The sequence below is a fragment of the Elephas maximus genome, chromosome 2, assembly GCF_024166365.1.
Source record: "Elephas maximus indicus isolate mEleMax1 chromosome 2, mEleMax1 primary haplotype, whole genome shotgun sequence".
NCBI lineage: Eukaryota > Metazoa > Chordata > Mammalia > Proboscidea > Elephantidae > Elephas > Elephas maximus.
Window position 1 is genome coordinate 163,124,206 of NC_064820.1, and position 17,992 is coordinate 163,142,197.

The 17,992-nt window shown below is 39.8% G+C and overlaps 1 long non-coding RNA gene across 2 annotated transcripts in view; it reads right to left on the reverse strand.

The window, feature by feature from the left end:
* Positions 1 to 17,992, reverse strand: part of LOC126070137 (uncharacterized) — a 141,956-nt gene that overhangs the window by 11,590 nt on the left and 112,374 nt on the right. The gene's annotated exons all lie outside the window — the stretch shown is intronic.

Sequence of the window (17,992 nt, forward strand, 5' to 3'; positions counted from 1 at the left end):
GTTTTAGAAAAAAATGCAATTATAACTTCAAATGCAATATTTCATGAATATTCATATTCAGGACAAATCTAAAGTGGGTAGTCAAGTTTAAAGAGTAAGCCAATTTAAAGAAAAGTGACACATGAATATGGAAGAAATCATGAACCAAATCACTGAAGTCTGGAAAACATTGCTATAAGCAATGGGGAGCCATTGAAGTTTGTAGTTAGAATAATAGCCTGATAAACTAGACATAGGTCCCTGTGTGATATAAACAGGGAAGCGCTCGACTACTAGCCTAAAGGTTGGTGGTTCAAACCCACCCAGGGGTGCGTTAGAAGACAGCCCTGGCAATCAGCTTCCAAAAGGTCATAGCCTTAAAAACTTTATGGAGAAGTTCTACTTTGCACAAGAGGGCTTGCCATGAGTTGGAAATGACTCAAAGGCAACTAACAACAACAAATACTAGATATGTTATACTGTGATCTGAACAGTTGGAATAGGAGATTGTAGCAATTTATTTCTAAGCTTCTCATTACATGGTACTCATAAACTTTCTAAAGCCCCAGCTCTACCTGGAGACAAGTTATCCTGTCACTCTGGACCCCCTAAGGCCAGCTTACCTTAGGTCTGGTAGTATTGAGGGAAGCAAAATAAATTGAGAAGTGTCGGGAAAATATAAACCTAGCAGCTGCTTCCTTCAGCATCCCAGCCTCCTAACCCTCAAAGGACGTTGAACTACAGCCACATTGAGAATGGGGCCTACACAGGGTATGCCAATTTTACCCCATAGCGTAAGGGTTTTTTTTTTTATGAACGAAAATGACTCCAGGGGCAAACACCAAGACAGTACTTATGGTCATTTTTACCATTTCTCAGAATGCCCCTGACCCTTCCATTACACAAGTTTACATTACACAGCCATATGTCTGGACCTGGTGGCGTCACTTACCCTTCAAGGTGGAAACCCCAAAGGCTCTGATTGCTGAACCTAAGATGATGTAATTTTTATAATTAAGATTTAAAAGAAGACATCTTTTATCATTATCGCCTCTCTGAGCAAAAGAAAACACCTGAACATTTATATTAGAATTTAGTAACAGACTATTGCTGGGCAGACGGTTTGACCTGTGAATTTTGTTTTAGGAAAATATGTGCAGTTTCTATCAAAGTAAGAAATCCCAGAAACATATATGTTCCATAAGGACCAGCCCAATATGTGCCTCCAATAACATCACATATTCCAATTCCTGCGTGTACTGCTACGCTAACATGTAAGTGGAAACACGTGACCAAAAACAGAACCCTTTTCTGAGAATCTAAAGTGTAGCTGACTGGTAGCACTTCTACCTATTTTGCAAAATGTGTGTGAACTCCTCAAGATGTTATTCTGTACACTAAAAATAATGTCATAAGTGTTTCAGCTCGGAAGCAAAATGGCCTTGTTTCCGTTGCTTAGGTAAGCGTTGACAGTCCCTCTTGCTGAACCGACGGGGTGGCAGGGACAGAGGATAAACAACTGAAACGCAGGATCCCACAGCCAACTTCAGCAGAGAAGCCTCCCTTTAGCTGTTTTGAATATAAGAAGCCCTGGTGGCACAGTTGTTAAGCACTGAGTTGCCAACCAATAGGTCGGCAGTCCAAATCCACCAGCCGCTGGGCAGAATAAAGATGTGGTGATCTGTTTCGGTAAAGATTTACAGCCTTGGAAACCCTGTGGGGCAGCTCTACTCTGTTCTACAGGCTCGCTGTGAGTCAAAATCAACTGGATGGGAATAGGTTTATATGAGATTTTAAGTGGAAAAAAGGTCCTGTGCCTAAAATAATTGAAAATCATAGCCATAAAACCATCACCCTTTCAGGATAAGACTCAAGCAATAAGTCTCAGGATTCAGGACGTAGACTTAGAAGACCTTGGGTTGAGTTCTGTCCTTCTTCTTAAGTGGTATTGGGAAGTCACATAAGCCGCCAAAGCTCAACTCCTTATCTACAAACTTGAGATTATATTTACTGCTAAATATGCTCCAACCACAGTGGCTCTTTTTTTCTGATGTTTCTCTAACATATGAAGCTCTTTCCTGGAACAGGAAACTTTAGGCAAGCTGTTCTTTCCAACAATAATGTTTTTCTCCACACTTGAAAAGGATCAGTTCTTTACTACCATCTGGATCTCAGCCTAAATCTCTCTTCCTTAGTGATGCCCTTCCTGACCATTCTATCTAAAATAGTCACCCCTGATATTCTCCATGCAAGCCGCCTTCTGTTTCCTTTGTAGCCCTTATTGTAACTCAAGTAAGCGCCATGAAGTGAGAATGCAGGCTTGTTTCATAATTTATTTCTAGCTCCTGTAGGGTCGCTATGAGTTGGAATCAACTTGACGGCAACGGGTTTGGTTTTTGGTTTTTCAACAGTGCCTGACAACTAATAAGCACCCAATAAGTACTTGGTAAATGAGTGAGCCAAAGGTATCTTTGGAAAAGAAAATGTAAGAGTGGTATAAAAAGCACTTGTAAACTTAAAGCACTCTTGATAGGTAATCTTTTTTTTTTTTTTTTTAAATCTTATCACTTGTTGTATTGCTTCAATCTCTCAGAATAGAGTGCATGGTTAAGAGCTAACACTCTGGATCTATAGACTGAGATTGACATCTCAGCGCTGCTATTGGTACTATATGACCTAGAAGAGGTACCTTAACCTAAGTTACTACTCAGAAGTCGGTTTTGAGGGTTGAAGAAGATAATTCATTGAGGGCTTAGCACAATGCCTGCTACACAGTATCCCACTAAAAAACCAATCCTGTTGCCATTGGGTCAATTCCAACTCATAGGAACCCTATAGGACAGAGTAGAACTGCCCTATAGGGTTTCTAAGGAGCAGTTGGTAGATGCGAACTGCCGACCTTTTGATAAGCAGCCCAGTTCTTAACCACTGTGCCAAATAATACCCATCAGGGTCATCATCATTTTGCTACCAACTGGGGGACCAACTGGTTTGCCCAGGACTGAGGGGTTTCCTGGCACTCAAGTCTTGGAGTGCTAAAATGACAGCAATTATAGGTAAATTGATCACTCTACCACCAATATGGAAACGCTGGTGGCATAGTGATTAAGGACTACAGCTGCTAACCAAAAGGTTATTAGTTCAAATCTGCCAGGTATTCCTTGGAAACTCTATGGAGCAGTTCTACCCCGTCCTATGGGATCACTATGAGTGGAAATGACTCCACGGCAACCGATTTGGTCTTTTTTGTTTGTTTGTTTACCACCAATATGCCTGCATACCCAGCACTTAGCGGCCTAGTATCTATGGAAAATAGCGCCTATGGAAATTAGTTTTAAATTGCTAAATGATCTCTCACGACTAGTGTCGGAAATTGCGATGGTCAATAGAAACTGCCTATAGCCTCCCCTTACCCCAAGGAAAGCACACCCAGGGCACATGCCCTACCTGTCACACTTAAAATATGCCTCTGGCCTAGTGTTCCTTCCACATTTACTGACTCTTTCACTAGACCATATAACCACTACTAGAGCTGTCCTCAACCAGTACATTCATATGTTCCAGATGATCTCAAAATCTCCTTTCATAGGCCTCCAAAATGGTGGTCATATTATAATTCAGCACGCACACCGAAATTCCTAAGAGGAGAGAGTAACAATACGCATGATTGGTACTCCTCCCAAATGTATTATTAGCTCTCAATCTTCCGTCCTCTCTTCAAATCTACTTATTGCCTTATTCTCTGAGATCACAAGATTTCAGGGAAATGAAAAATAACTTCTCAGTGTTAAGACTTATTTTTAGGAATTTTTTAAAGTAACAGAAGGAATAATTAATTCACTCTTTTAAAGTTTAAAATTCAGTGGTTCTTAGAGTTGTGAAACCATAACCACTATCTAATTTCAGGACATTTTAACACCCCAGAAAGAAAGCCGTACTTACTGTTACATTCCCCCTGTTAGAAACCACTAATACATGAAACCACTAATATGCTGTCTCTGTGCATTTGCCTATTCTAGGCATTTCATCTAACTGAAATCATACAATATGTGACTGGCTTCTTTCACTTAGCACAATTTTTTCAAGGTCTATCTATGTTGTGGAAACCCCGGTGGCATAGTGGTTAAGAGCTACATCTGTTAACCAAAAGATCAACAGTTTGAATCCACCTGGTGCTCCTTGGAAACTCTATGGGACAATTCTACTCTGTCCTGTAGGATCACTATGAGTTTGAATTGACTCGATGGCAACAGGCTATCTATGTTGTAGCACGTATCAGTGCTTTATTCTTTTATATGACTGAATCTAAAAAAAACCAAACCCAGTGCCGTTGAGTCGATTCCAACTCATAGTGACCCTGCAGGACAGAGTAGAACTGCCCCATAGAGTTTCCAAGGAGCGCCTGGCAGATTTGAACTCCTGACCCTTTGGTTAGCAGCTGTAGCACTTAACCACTATGCCACCAGGGTTTCCTATGACTGAATACTATTCCATTTTGTCGATATGCAAGATTTTGTTTCTCAATTCATTGATTAATTGATATTTGAGTTCTTTCTATCTTTTTTTTTTTTGGCTACTATGAATAATGACACACATATATATGCATATATACAGGAAAATATATTAAAGAGAGCTCAAGACTGGGGATCTTTTAAACATTTATAAATACAACTCTTTAATTTAATACTTATTATGTATGAGGCATTGTGCTCGGTATTGCACAGGAAATATTCAATAGCCGAAACAATGCTATAAAATAGGTATTGTTTTACATGTATTTTATAGATGATGAAACTGAAGCTTAAAGAGATTTAGGGACTTATCTAAGATATCAGAGTTTATAAAGAATGAAACCAAGAAACAAGTTTAGAATTCTGACTCCCAGATCCCATAAGCTTAACTATCAAGATATCGCTTATGATTAGAATCTTATACTTGGACAGCTCTAGAAATTTTTTAAATCAATTTCTTCTATTTACCCATTTGTCCCATGGATATCTAATACATACCTTGTAAGTTCTAGACATGATGCTGCTGTGCTTTGTGTAGGGAAAGCAAAACAAACAATGACAACAACAACCAAAAAACTCAAAAAACAAAAATATGCTATTACTCTCAAGCAGTTACTACAAAGAATATATTATCATAAGCCTGCTACAGTTTAGAAAGCACTTTTCAGAACAGAGCCCCTATGAGCACTGTACCAATCCTGCACTTCAAAGGAGGAGATTATGATTCTCTTTTTATAGATTTAAAAAAAAAAAAAAAACTTCAAAGTCTTGTCAATGTCAAATAGGAAATATTTACAGAAGATGAAAAATATTTCACAGCAGTTTCTATGCGGTTATTGTTAAATAAAAACAACAATAAAAAAGACCTTCTTTCCAGGAAATATGCAATAAGTCCACTGATAAAGATTTAGCATAAAATATAGTACAAGTAGTACCTGGAGTTCCATTCCAATGACTGAGGTCAAATACCTCTTTTTTTTTTTTTCAAGTTTTTATTATTATTGCCATAGCCTGCTATATGGCAATGTTTTGAACAGGAAACCATAACACTGAACACCTGCAAGGGAACATCTGAGAATGATAATATCAGCAAATTATGCACTGCAATATTGTTTGTAGTACCTATCACTAATGATAAGGTACAAAAAAAAAAGAAAAAGACGGTCATAAGTACTATTTGGTGTAATTCACATACATTGTAAGCTGGGGCATACCTGTAATTGCCTTGCTGTTATCACTTTTCTGCTGAAAAAGACAAATATTTTCACTTATGTTTTCCACACTCCTGTGTTTATCTTCTTCTTCACAATTATGGTCCTTTCCAGCAATAATAAGAAATTCTTCCCATTTGCAATTAGTAGAGAACATTCATATTGTGCCTCAAAAGAGTTTATCTCAGTAGGTATCCATAAACAGCCTTTTTGCAGATGAGTTAATTCAGGCTCTGAGAAGTGAAAAGATTTTCTCAGGGTCACTCAGCTAGTCACTGAGCCAGTATTTAAACTTGAGCCTGCTATCACCAAAGCTCGTAACTCTACCATGCCCCGCAGTTATTCAATCAACCTCAAGTCAGTCATATTTATCACATACATTTACTCTATGGACTTTGGCATAAGGTTGTCTCATAAACCAAGACAGAAATTAAATGTCTTCCCAACACAGATAGTCCCTGTCTTAAGAACAAGCTGCATTACAAAACAGCATAACACAACTCTCTAGAATTTAATAGAAAATTTTCCATGGAAATGATGTTGGGCCCCATGACCAACCAGAAGTCATCAGCAGCATACTATTTGTTGAGTACATATCATATGTCATGCCGTATACTAAGTTCTTTATTCATATCATCTCACCTCGTCCTCCTAAAAAAAAAAAAAAAAAACTCCTAGTAGTTGAGAAATTGTTATTATCACCTTTATGGGATGGAATTGTTATTATCACGTTTTACAGATGAGAACTTTGAGGTTTAAGCAGTTATGTAATCAAACCAATTTGACAGCAGTCAACTAGTGAAAAACCCAGAACTCAAACCAAGGTCTAATTCCTGAGCTCTTAACTATGATGCTATATTGCCTAGACCCTGAGACTCATTTAACTTGTGATGCAGATCAACTGACATCCTAAGATCTGGTTGTATGATAGGTAGAAAGAGTTTCCCCTCCCTTTTTTGACCACCAAGCTGATGCTACAGAATATTTTATAATAGTTGAAGTGTGTCTTTCACTTCTTCCCATCTTACTCTCTGGGCCCATCTACTACTTCCATCACGCTCTAGACTCCTGGTGGCCTCCTGAATCCCAAAGACCACAATACGTTCTTCCCCCAGAGCTTGCTTGTTATCTGAAGAAGTTAATACTTTAGAATTATCTTTGTTCCTCCCCCAACAAAAACCTTTCCATGGGTACAATAAACCTCATCCAGGAGCTGGGGAAAGAAAGCAATCAGATCAAAACTTCATCAAAGATGTGAATGTCTGGTATTTTATAATCCCTATAAAAAAAATTTTTTTTTTTTTTATTGGAAGGATTTGAAATGTACTTGAAGCTTATTCATTGTATGTATCTTTAATTAGTGGGTTATCAGGCGTTGTAACAGAGCTGAGAGAAGTTTCAAGCAACGATTTTCAGGTAAGTCAGCCGTATCTGTGCCATTCTTCTCAAGCAATATCTATTTTAAGCTGCTTAGCTTTTCCCTTTTCTCTACTTCTGAATTTACAAGTTTACAAATTTGTTAAAAGCTCAATAATTTTTCACCATGGTTACAAAAGGGATCACCAGAGTAGAAGGGAATAGTGAAAAGAGAAGCAAGTCTTTGTACTATGTGTTTGTTGTATGTAAGCCAGAGGTTTGTAAATCATGGCCCCTTTTCCCTCAAAATCCCTGTTATAGAACAACTAGACTAGAAGGAAAAAAGAATATACTTCATACAAATGATCTCTTAATATTTATATCAATTTCTCTTAGAGCTTTGGAATACACTCTTGAAATTCAATACCTTGGAAAATGCAGAAAGGACATCCACTGAATCTCGGCCATGAAGTGATTTGTCTTTGTTCCTCTGGAGTGAAGCTACTTGAATTAAGCATTGTATTTTATTCACAAAGAGAAATTCATTATAGTACATTATTTCTTATCGTTTCTTAATCAATAAATCATATCCTATGGAAAATGCCTCTTTAACTTGAGAAATATTGAAAGAGATGTGACAGAACTATTTGGTTCCAGAAGTATAGACCTGAATAGGAGGTAATTCCTGACATTGGGAAACTCACCTAATAAGCTAATTGGACAATTCATTCATTCAGTAAATAGTGTTTAAGTACTTATCACATGCTGTTTGCTAGACTCTGGGTACTCATTAGTAATCAGAACAGGTTTGTGTTCTTGTGCAAACTACAATCCAATGACAGAGCAAGAAAACTATTAAGCAATGTGATAACATGTGAGAAATCAACAACCCATGTCATCCAGGAACCTACCTTGGTATTGCTACAGGTTGGCCTAGTACTCACAGCTAGATCTTAGTGTTCTCCTGTTTGATAGAAACGATTTCAAGTAACATCAACATCTGACAAGGCCACTGTGTGACTATGATGGATCAAGACAAAAACAAGACCACTCCATACCGTATCTGAGCACAGGCAAAGCATGAACATTGTCCAAGCCACCAAGTATTAAATATGCCCCTACCTAGACTAATAAGAGTGACTACTGCTTCTCTACCAATTATAACTTTAACCTTGGGCTAGTCTTTCCTCCTTCTGAATAAGATTTGTTAAGATATCCAATCACAGAATTAACCCCACTTCCGTATGGTATCCAACTCACAGCAAAGTTCCTCTTCCTTAAGCCTTCCCTCAAGTCACGAGTAACAAGCCTAAATCCTACAATAAATCTTTTATAACATCTTGTTACTGAGATGCCCACGGTTCCCATGATGTGCATTCTCCCCTGCTGTAATGAGTGATAAACTCAGCTTCTTCAACTACAGGTATGTTCCTGGTGGTCTTTGGCTGGAGGACACTGACAGATGCTAAATTTTAAAGTGGCAATATTATTATCTGTGCTGCTCAAACCCCCCTCCCACTTTTTTCCCCTTCACTCTCCAGGGGCATTGATAGGGACATGTAGAATATGAAAATAGATGATTCTTGGAGACTTAAACCACAAGGGTAGAAATTATTTTATTGATGGCAAACTTAATCTGGTCTCAGGATTTAGGGGGAAAAAATTCATTTTTTTTCCTTAGCTTGAAGAATTTAAGCTCTAGTTGAATACTCATGTAAATACAAGTCAAGACATTCTTGGTCTAACCCTGTGATTTTCAAGTGGAGCAGTAGTGTCCACATTAAAAAAAAAAAAAAAAAACACACACACACACATAAGAGGCATTTAAAATGTGGGGGGACTTGACTTTTGCTTGTCATAATGATTGGAGTGGTACTACTAGCATTCAGTGGGCTAAGGCTCTGCAGTGCACTGGACAATCCCACATGGTGAAAAGATGACCCCAAAAAAGTATCTCTAGTGCTCCCAATGATAAACACTACCCACATAGATGGCAAATACCTATCACATCCAACTTTCCTGCTTCTCTCCATCCCCGTGTTAGATATCACTAATCAGTCAAGGTACATTTCCACTGAGCAAATTGTGGCCTCAAAATCTTTCTCAACATAGCAATTCAGGTAGGCCCTGCCAATCAGATTTGTCATGGAAGACAAACCCTATTTGCCATTCTTGCCCTTACCTTTTTTTTTGGAAGATTTAGAAACCATGATTCCTGAGATGGTCTCTACCCGGCACCTGAATTCCTATTTGATTTCCTATGCCTGTAGCCATACCTTGGTCATCTGACTGATCTCCCAGCCCACCTAAGACAGGGGTCCTACCATGGATGTGAGCCCTGTGGCTATGACCCTGTATCTTCTCAACAGGTCTCTTTGAATGTAAAAACCTACTATCTTTGCCTCTCTGAGCAATGCTTCGTCTTAGTATATGAGTAAACTACACCCTCTAGTGGGTAAATCTTACGTGGTGTGTTGAACATTCTCAGAAAAATAATTCTCTCTGCTTTTCACCTTCACTATTGGAAACCCTGGAGGCATAGTGGTTAAGTGCTATAGCTTTTAACTGAGGGTTTTGGCAGTTCGAATCCAGCAGGCATTCCTTGGGAACTACATGGGGCAGTTCTATTCTGTCCTATAGGGCCATTATGGGTTGGAATCCACTCAACAGCAAAGGGTTCAGTTTGGTTACTGGTCAGCACTCACCAGTTTTTACGGAAAACTCAACTCCAAGGCACTAAAGAAATAAAAAGGGGGGTGGGGAGGACTTTGTGGTATTTGTATGGGGTCTTTGATTCAGGTCTGGCTGCCTTCAGAGTCTCCAAAAAAAGTTGCCAGAAATTTCTCTCCTCATCTCTCAGATGCATCCATTGTTTTCCTTTATGTTGCCTTCATTCTCAGGCAGGCTCTCCCTAACTGACCTCTATCCCAGTGATAGTCCTTGGCAGCTCTAGAATTAGAATTTCAGAAGAAGAGACAGCTTTTCTTTTCCAACACTTTTACAAATGGTTCAAGGCTTTTTGCACCAGTTAAGATAAGAGAACCATCCCTGAATCAGTTGTTATAACTACAAGCATTCTCAACCCATATTGAAATGGACTGAATTACAGGGCACTGCAGTAGCTCAGGGTAGGTCAGCCCTACTACATGGAAAAGAAGAGAATCAAGAATTATTTCCCAAAGGAATATTGAGACATTATTGCCAGAAAGGAATGAAAGCAGGCCCAACATAAACAACAAATGGATCTCATCTTTAAGCCCGCTCTAAGCTAAATCTCCTGCTATTGTGAGTCCCTAGGTGGCACAAACAGTTAAGCTCTGGACTAAGAGCCCAGAGGTTGGCAGTTCAAATCACCCACAGGCTCCCCAGAAGACAGGCCTTGTGATCTGTTTCTGGAAAGGTCACAGTCTTGAAAACCCTGTGGAGCAGTTCTACTCTGCACACAAGGGTTTGCCATGAGTTGCAATCACCTCAGTGGTAACTACAGCAACAACAGCTTCACTTAAACATTTTGTCTATTTGTATCATAATAACCTATGATGGTCTCAAAAGAAGAAACACTTTACTGTCAAGGTGGAAAACAAGGAAACGTCACCCAAATATCCCAGCTGTCGGGGGGACATCCTTTAATACTTAAACAAAATGAATTGACCTTCCATTTCACAACCCATGTTAAGTCTAACCCACCACCACTGCCATTGAGTCAATTCCGACTCATGGTGACTCTACAGGACAGAGTAGAACTGCCCCATAGAGTTTCCAAGGAGTGCCTGGTGAATTCAAACAGACGACCTTTTGGTTAGCAGCCGTAGCACTTAACCATGGTGTCCCCCAATTTCTGAGGATCCCAGGGCATTTATGTTCTCATGGTTGCTACTTGCATCGTATTCCTAATTTTGCAGAATTCTCAATCAGTCCTTCATCTCACTTTCTGGTATTTCTGCCTCACTCCTCACCACTGTGGCACGTGTGAGATTTTACCTGAATGTTTGGGGTAACAGAGAAAGTTCTACCCAGAGGCACCAGGGCCTCAAGAGTATTCTGAGGCAGGGCGGGGCCAAGATGGCGGACTAGTTGGACGCTACCGCGGATCCCTCTTGCAACAAAGACTCGGAAAAACAAGGGAATCGATCACATACATAACAATCTACGAACTCTGAACAACAAACACAGACTTAGACACGGAGAACGAACAAATACGGGAAGACAGCGACCGTTTTCAGAACCAGGAGCCAGCGTACCAGGCAGGTGACCTTCGGAGCCCGATCTGGTGCAGAGCCCAGGGGGGCAGACGGCACAGACAAGGGGCCCAGCCCTAGCCCTCGAACTCATCCCGGGAGAGAGCCTAGCTGGTTGGCGCAGGTGGCGTAGTTGCGCAGCCGGAGGGAGAAGCACCTGGGAGGCAGTGACTGATCTTGGAGCGGGGAGAGCAGCATCCCAGCCGGGGAGCCATCCCGCCGGGAGTTTGGCGGGAAGAGGGCGTGGTGCGAGCATGGGTATCAGCTATATTTCCCTAAAGCGACCCCAGGGACGGGCCCAGCCATTTCTGCACATGACGCCCACCCAGTTCACGCTAGCGGTGCGGCGCACCAGAGGGAGAACTCCCCGGGAGGAAGTGACTGGTCTCGGAGCGGGGAGAGCAGCGTCCAAGCCAGGGAGCCGTCCCACTGGGATTTTGAGGAGCGCGGGCGGGGAATGAGTGCGTTCCCCTGAATAGACCCCGGGGCGGGCCCAGCTGTTCTTGAGGGTGACGCCCACCCAGTTAGCTCAAGCGGTGCGGCGCGCCAGAGGGAGAAGTCCCCAAGTGGAAGTGACTGGTCTTGGAGTGGGGAGAGCAGCATCCCAGCCGGGGAGCCGTCCCGCCGGGATTTTGGCGGATGTGGGCAGAGCGTGAACGCGGGGATCAGCTCTATATTCTGAGGTGCTACACTCCTACCTCTCTGATCCCTCCCCCACCCTCCCCAGGCAGCTCCATTAACATCCGAATCCCCTGAGCCAGAGGGAGAATTCACATAGGGATCTAACTGCATTTTTTTTTAGCTGATTACCTGGAAAAACTAGTTTCCCAGTGATGGCTTGGAGACAGCAGTCCTTATCAAACCACATAAAGAAACAGACCATGACAGCTTCTCCAACCCCCCAAACAAAAGAATCAAAATCTTTCCCAAATGAAGATACAAACCTGGAATTATCAGATACAGAATATAAAAAACTAATTTACAGAATGCTTCAAGACATCACAAATGAAATTAGGCTAACTGCAGAAAAAGCCAAGGAACACACTGATAAAACTGTTGAAGAACTCAAAAAGATTATTCAAGAACATAGTGGAAAAATTAATAAGTTGCAAGAATCCATAGAGAGACAGCATGTAGAAATCCAAAAGATTAACAATAAAATTACAGAATTAGACAACGCAATAGGAAGTCAGAGGAGCAGACTCGAGCAATTAGAATGTAGACTGGGACTTCTGGAGGACCAGGGAATCAGCACCAACATAGCTGAAAAAAAATCAGATAAAAGAATTAAAAAAAATGAAGAAACCCTGAGAATCATGTGGGACTCTATCAAGAAGGATAACTTGCGAGTGATTGGGGTCCCAGAACAGGGAGAGGGGACAGAAAACACAGAGAAAATAGTTGAAGAACTCCCGACACAAAACTTCCCTGACATCATGAAAGACGAAAGGATATCCATCCAAGATGCTCATCGAACCCCATTTAAGATTGATCCAAAAAGAAAAACACCAAGACATATTATCATCAAACTTGCCAAAACCAAAGACAAACAGAAAATTTTAAAAGCAGCCAGGGAGAAAAGAAAGGTTTCCTTCAAGGGAGAATCAATAAGAATAAGTTCAGACTACTCAGCAGAAACCATGCAGGCAAGAAGGGAATGGGACAACGTATACAGAGCACTGAAGGAGAAAAACTGCCAACCAAGGATCATATATCCAGCAAAACTCTCTCTGAAATATGAAGGAGAAATTAAGATATTTACAGATAAACACAAGTTTAGGGAATTTGCAAAACCTAAACCAAGACTGCAAGAAATGCTAAAGGAGATTGTTCCGCCTGATGACCAATAATATCAGGTACCAGCACAATACAAGGTCACAAAACAGAACGTCCTGATATCAACGCAACTCAAATGGGGAAAGCACAAAAACAAACAAATTAAGACTAATTCTAAAAAATAAAGAAATAAACAAAATAATACACATAACAGGGAATCATGGAAACCAATAGATAAACGATCACAATAATCAAAAAGAGGGACTAAATATAGGAGGCATTGAACTGCCAGATGGAGAGTGATACAAGGCGATATAGAACGATACAAGTTAGGTTTTTACTTAGAAAAATAGGGGTAAATAATAAGGTAACCACAAAAAGGAATATCAATTCCATAACTCAAGAAAAACGTAACGACTCAACTAACGTAAAGTTAAACATTATGAAAACGAGGATCTCACAATCTACTAAGAAAAACGTCTCAGCACGAAAAAGCATGTGGAAAAATGAAATGGCCAACAACTCACATGAAAGGGCATCAAAATGACAGCACTAAAAACTTATTTATCTATAATTACGCTGAATGTAAATGGACTAAATGCACCAATAAAGAGACAGAGAGTCACGGACTGGATAAAGAAACACGATCCATCTATATGCTGCCTACAAGAGACACACCTTAGACTTAGAGACACAAACAAACTAAAACTCAAAGGATGGAAAAAAATATATCAAGCAAATAATAAGCAAAAAAGAAGAGGAGTAGCAATATTAATTTCTGACAAAATAGTCTTTAGACTTAAATCCGCCACAAAGGATAAAGAAGGACACTATATAATGACAAAAGGGACAATTGATCAGGAAGAAATAACCATATTAAATATTTATGCACCCAATGACAGGGCTGCAAGATACATAAATCAAATTTTAACAGAATTGAAAAGTGAGATAGACACCTCCACATTTATAGTAGGAGACTTCAACACACCACTTTCGGAGAAGGACAGGACATCCAGTAAGAAGCTCAATAGAGACACGGAAGACCTAATTACAACAATCAACCAACTTGACCTCATTGACTTATACAGAACTCTTCAACCAACTGCTGCAAAATATACTTTTTTTTCTAGTGCACATGGAACATTCTCTAGAATAGACACATATTAGGTCATAAAACAAATCTTTGCAGAATCCAAAACATCGAAATACTACAAAGCATCTTCTCAGACCACAAGGCAATGAAGCTAGAAATCAATAACAGAAAAACTAGGGAAAAGAAATCAAATACTTGGAAACTGAACAATACCCTCCTGAAAAAAGACTGGGTTACAGAAGACATCAAGGAGGGAATAAGGAAATTCTTAGAAAGCAACGAGAATGAAAATACTTCCTATCAAAACCTCTGGGACACAGCAAAAGCAGTGCTCAGAGGCCAATTTATATCGATAAATGCACACATACAAAAAGAAGAAAGAGCCAAAATCAGAGAACTGTCCCGACAACTTGAACAAATAGAAAGTGAGCAAAAAAAGAACCCATCAGGCACCAGAAGACAACAAATAATAAAAATTAGAGTGGAACTAAATGAATTAGAGAACAGAAAAAAAATTGAAAGAATTAACAAGGCCAAAAGCTGGTTCTTTGAAAAAATTAACAAAATTGATAAACCATTGGCTAGACTGACTAAAGAAAAACAGGAAAGAAAACAAAAAACCCGAATAAGAAACGAGAAGGACCACATCACAACAGAGCCAAATGAAATTAAAAGAATCATTTCAGATTACTACGAAAAATTGTACTCTAACAAATTTGAAAACCTAGAAGAAATGGATAAATTCTTGGAAAAATACTACCTACCTAAACTAACACATTCAGAAGTAGAACAACTAAATAGACCCATAACAAAAAAAGAGATTGAAACGGTAATCAAAAAACTTCCAACAAAAAAAAGTTCTGGCCCAGACGGCTTCACTGCAGAGTTCTACCAAACCTTCAGAGAAGACTTAACACCACTACTACTGAAGGTATTTCAAAGCATAGAAAAAGACAGAATACTACCCAACTCATTCTATGAAGCTACCATCTCCCTGATACCAAAACCAGGTAAAGACATTACAAAAAAAGAAAAGTAGAGACCTATATCCCTCATGAACATAGATGCAAAAATCCTCAACAAAATTCTAGCCAATAGAATCCAACAACATATCAAAAAAAATAATTCACCCTGATCAAGTGGGATTTATACCAGGTATGCAAGGCTGGTTTAATATCAGAAAAACCATTAATGTAATCCATCACTTAAATAAAACAAAAGGTAAAAACCACATGATCTTATCAATAGATGCAGAAAAGGCATTTGACAAAGTTCAACACCCATTTATGATAAAAACTCTCACCAAAATAGGAATTGAAGGAAAATTCCTCAACATAATAAAGGGCATCTATGCAAAGCCAACAGCCAATATCACTCTAAATGGAGAGAGCCTGAAAGCATTTCCCTTGAGAACGGGAACCAGACAAGGATGCCCTTCATCACCGCTCTTATTCAACATCGTACTTGAAGTCCTAGCCAGGGCAATTAGGCTAGACAAAGAAATAAAGGGTATCCAGATTGGCAAGGAGGAAGTAAAGCTATCACTATTTGCAGATGACATGATCGTATACATGGAAAACCCTAAGGAATCCTCCAGAAAACTACTGAAACTAATAGAAGAGTTTGGAAGAGTCTCTGGTTATAAAATAAACATACAAAAATCACTTGGATTCCTCTACATCAACAAAAAGAACACCGAAGAGGAAATAGCCAAATCAATACCATTCACAATAGCCCCCAAGAAGATAAGATACTTAGGAAAAAATCTTACCAAGGATGTAAAAGACCTATACAAAGGAAACTACAAAACTCTGCTAAAAGAAATTCAAAAGGACATACTTAAGTGGAAAAACATACCCTGCTCATGGATAGGAAGACTTAACATAGTAAAAACGTCTATTCTACCAAAAGCCATCTATGCATAAAACGCACTTCCAATCCAAATACCAATTTCATATTTTAAGGGGATAGAGAAACAAATCACTAATTTCATATGGAAGGAAAAGAACCCCCGGATAAGTAAAGCATTACTGAAAAAGAAGAAGAAAGTGGGAGGCCTCACTCTACCTGATTTCAGAACCTATTATACAGCCACAGTAGTCAAAACAGCCTGGTACTGGTACAACAACAGGCACATAGACCAATGGAACAGAATTGAGAACCCAGATATAAATCCATCCATGTATGAGCAGCTGATATTTGACAAAGGGCCAGTGTCAGTCAATTGGGGAAATGATAGTCTTTTTAACAAATGGTGCTGGCATAACTGGATATCCATTTGCAAAAGAATGAAACAGGACCCATACCTCACACCATGCACAAAAACTAACTCCAAGTGGATCAAAGACCTAAACATAAAGACTAAAACGATAAAGATCATGGACGAAAAAATAGGGACAATCCTAGGAGCCCTAATACAGGGCATAAACAGAATACAAAACATTACCAAAAATGATGAAGAGAAACCCGATAACTGGGAGCCCCTAAAAATCAAACACCTAGGCTCATCTAAAGACTTCACCAAAAGAGTAAAAAGACCACCTACAGACTGGGAAAGAATTTTCAGCTATGACATCTCCTACCAGCACCTGATCTCTAAAACCTACATGATTCTGTCAAAACTCAACCACAAAAAGACAAACAACCCAATCAAGAAGTGGGCAAAGGATATGAACACACATTTCACTAAAGAAGATATTCAGGCAGCCAACAGATACATGAGAAAATGCTCTCGATCATTAGCCATTAGAGAAATGCAAATTAAAACTACGATGAGATTCCATCTCGTACCAACTAGACTGGCATTAATCCAAAAAACACAAAATAATAAATGTTGGAGAGGCTGCGGAGAGATTGGAACTCTCATACACTGCTGGTGGGATTGTAAAATGGTACAACCACTTTGGAAATCCATCTGGCGTTATCTTAAACAGTTAGAAATAGAACTACCACACAACCCAGAAATCCCACTCCTCGGAATATACCCTAAAGATACAAGAGCCTTCACACAAACAGATATATGCACACCCATGTTTATTGCAGCTCTGTTTACAATAGCAAAAAGCTGGAAGCAACCAAGGTGTCCATCAACGGATGAATGGGTAAATAAATTATGGTATATTCACACAATGGAATACTACGCATCGATAAAGAGCAGTGACGAATCTCTGAAATATTTCATAACATGGAGGAATCTGGAAGGCATTATGCTGAGCGAAATGAGTCAGAGGCAAAAGGACAAATATTGTATAAGACCTCTATTATAAGATCTTGAGAAATAGAAAAAACGGAGAAGAACACATACTTTTGTGGTTACAAAGGGGGGAGGGAGGGAGGGAGGGAGAGGGTTTTTTATTGATCAATCAGTAGACAAGAACTGCTTTGGGTGAAGGGAAAGACAACACTCAATACAAGGAAGGTCAGTCTAATTGGACTGGACTAAAAGCAAAGAGGTTTCCGGGATAAAATGAAAGCTTCAAAGGTCAGCGGAGCAGGGGCTGGGGTCTGGGGAACATGGTTTGAGGGGACTTCTAAGTCAACGGGCAAAACAATTCTATTATCAAAACATTCTGCATCCCACTTTGAAATGTGGCGTCTGGGGTCCTAAATGCCAACAAGCGGCCATCTAAGATACATCAATTGGTCTCAACCCACCTGGAGCAAAGGCAAAGGAAGAACACCAAGGTCACACGACAACTAAGAGCCCAAGAGACAGAAAGGGCCACATGAACCAGAGACCTACATTATCCTGAGACCAGAGGAACTGGTTGGTGCCCGGCCACAATCGATGTCTGCCCTGTCAGGGAGGACAACAGACAACTCCTGAGG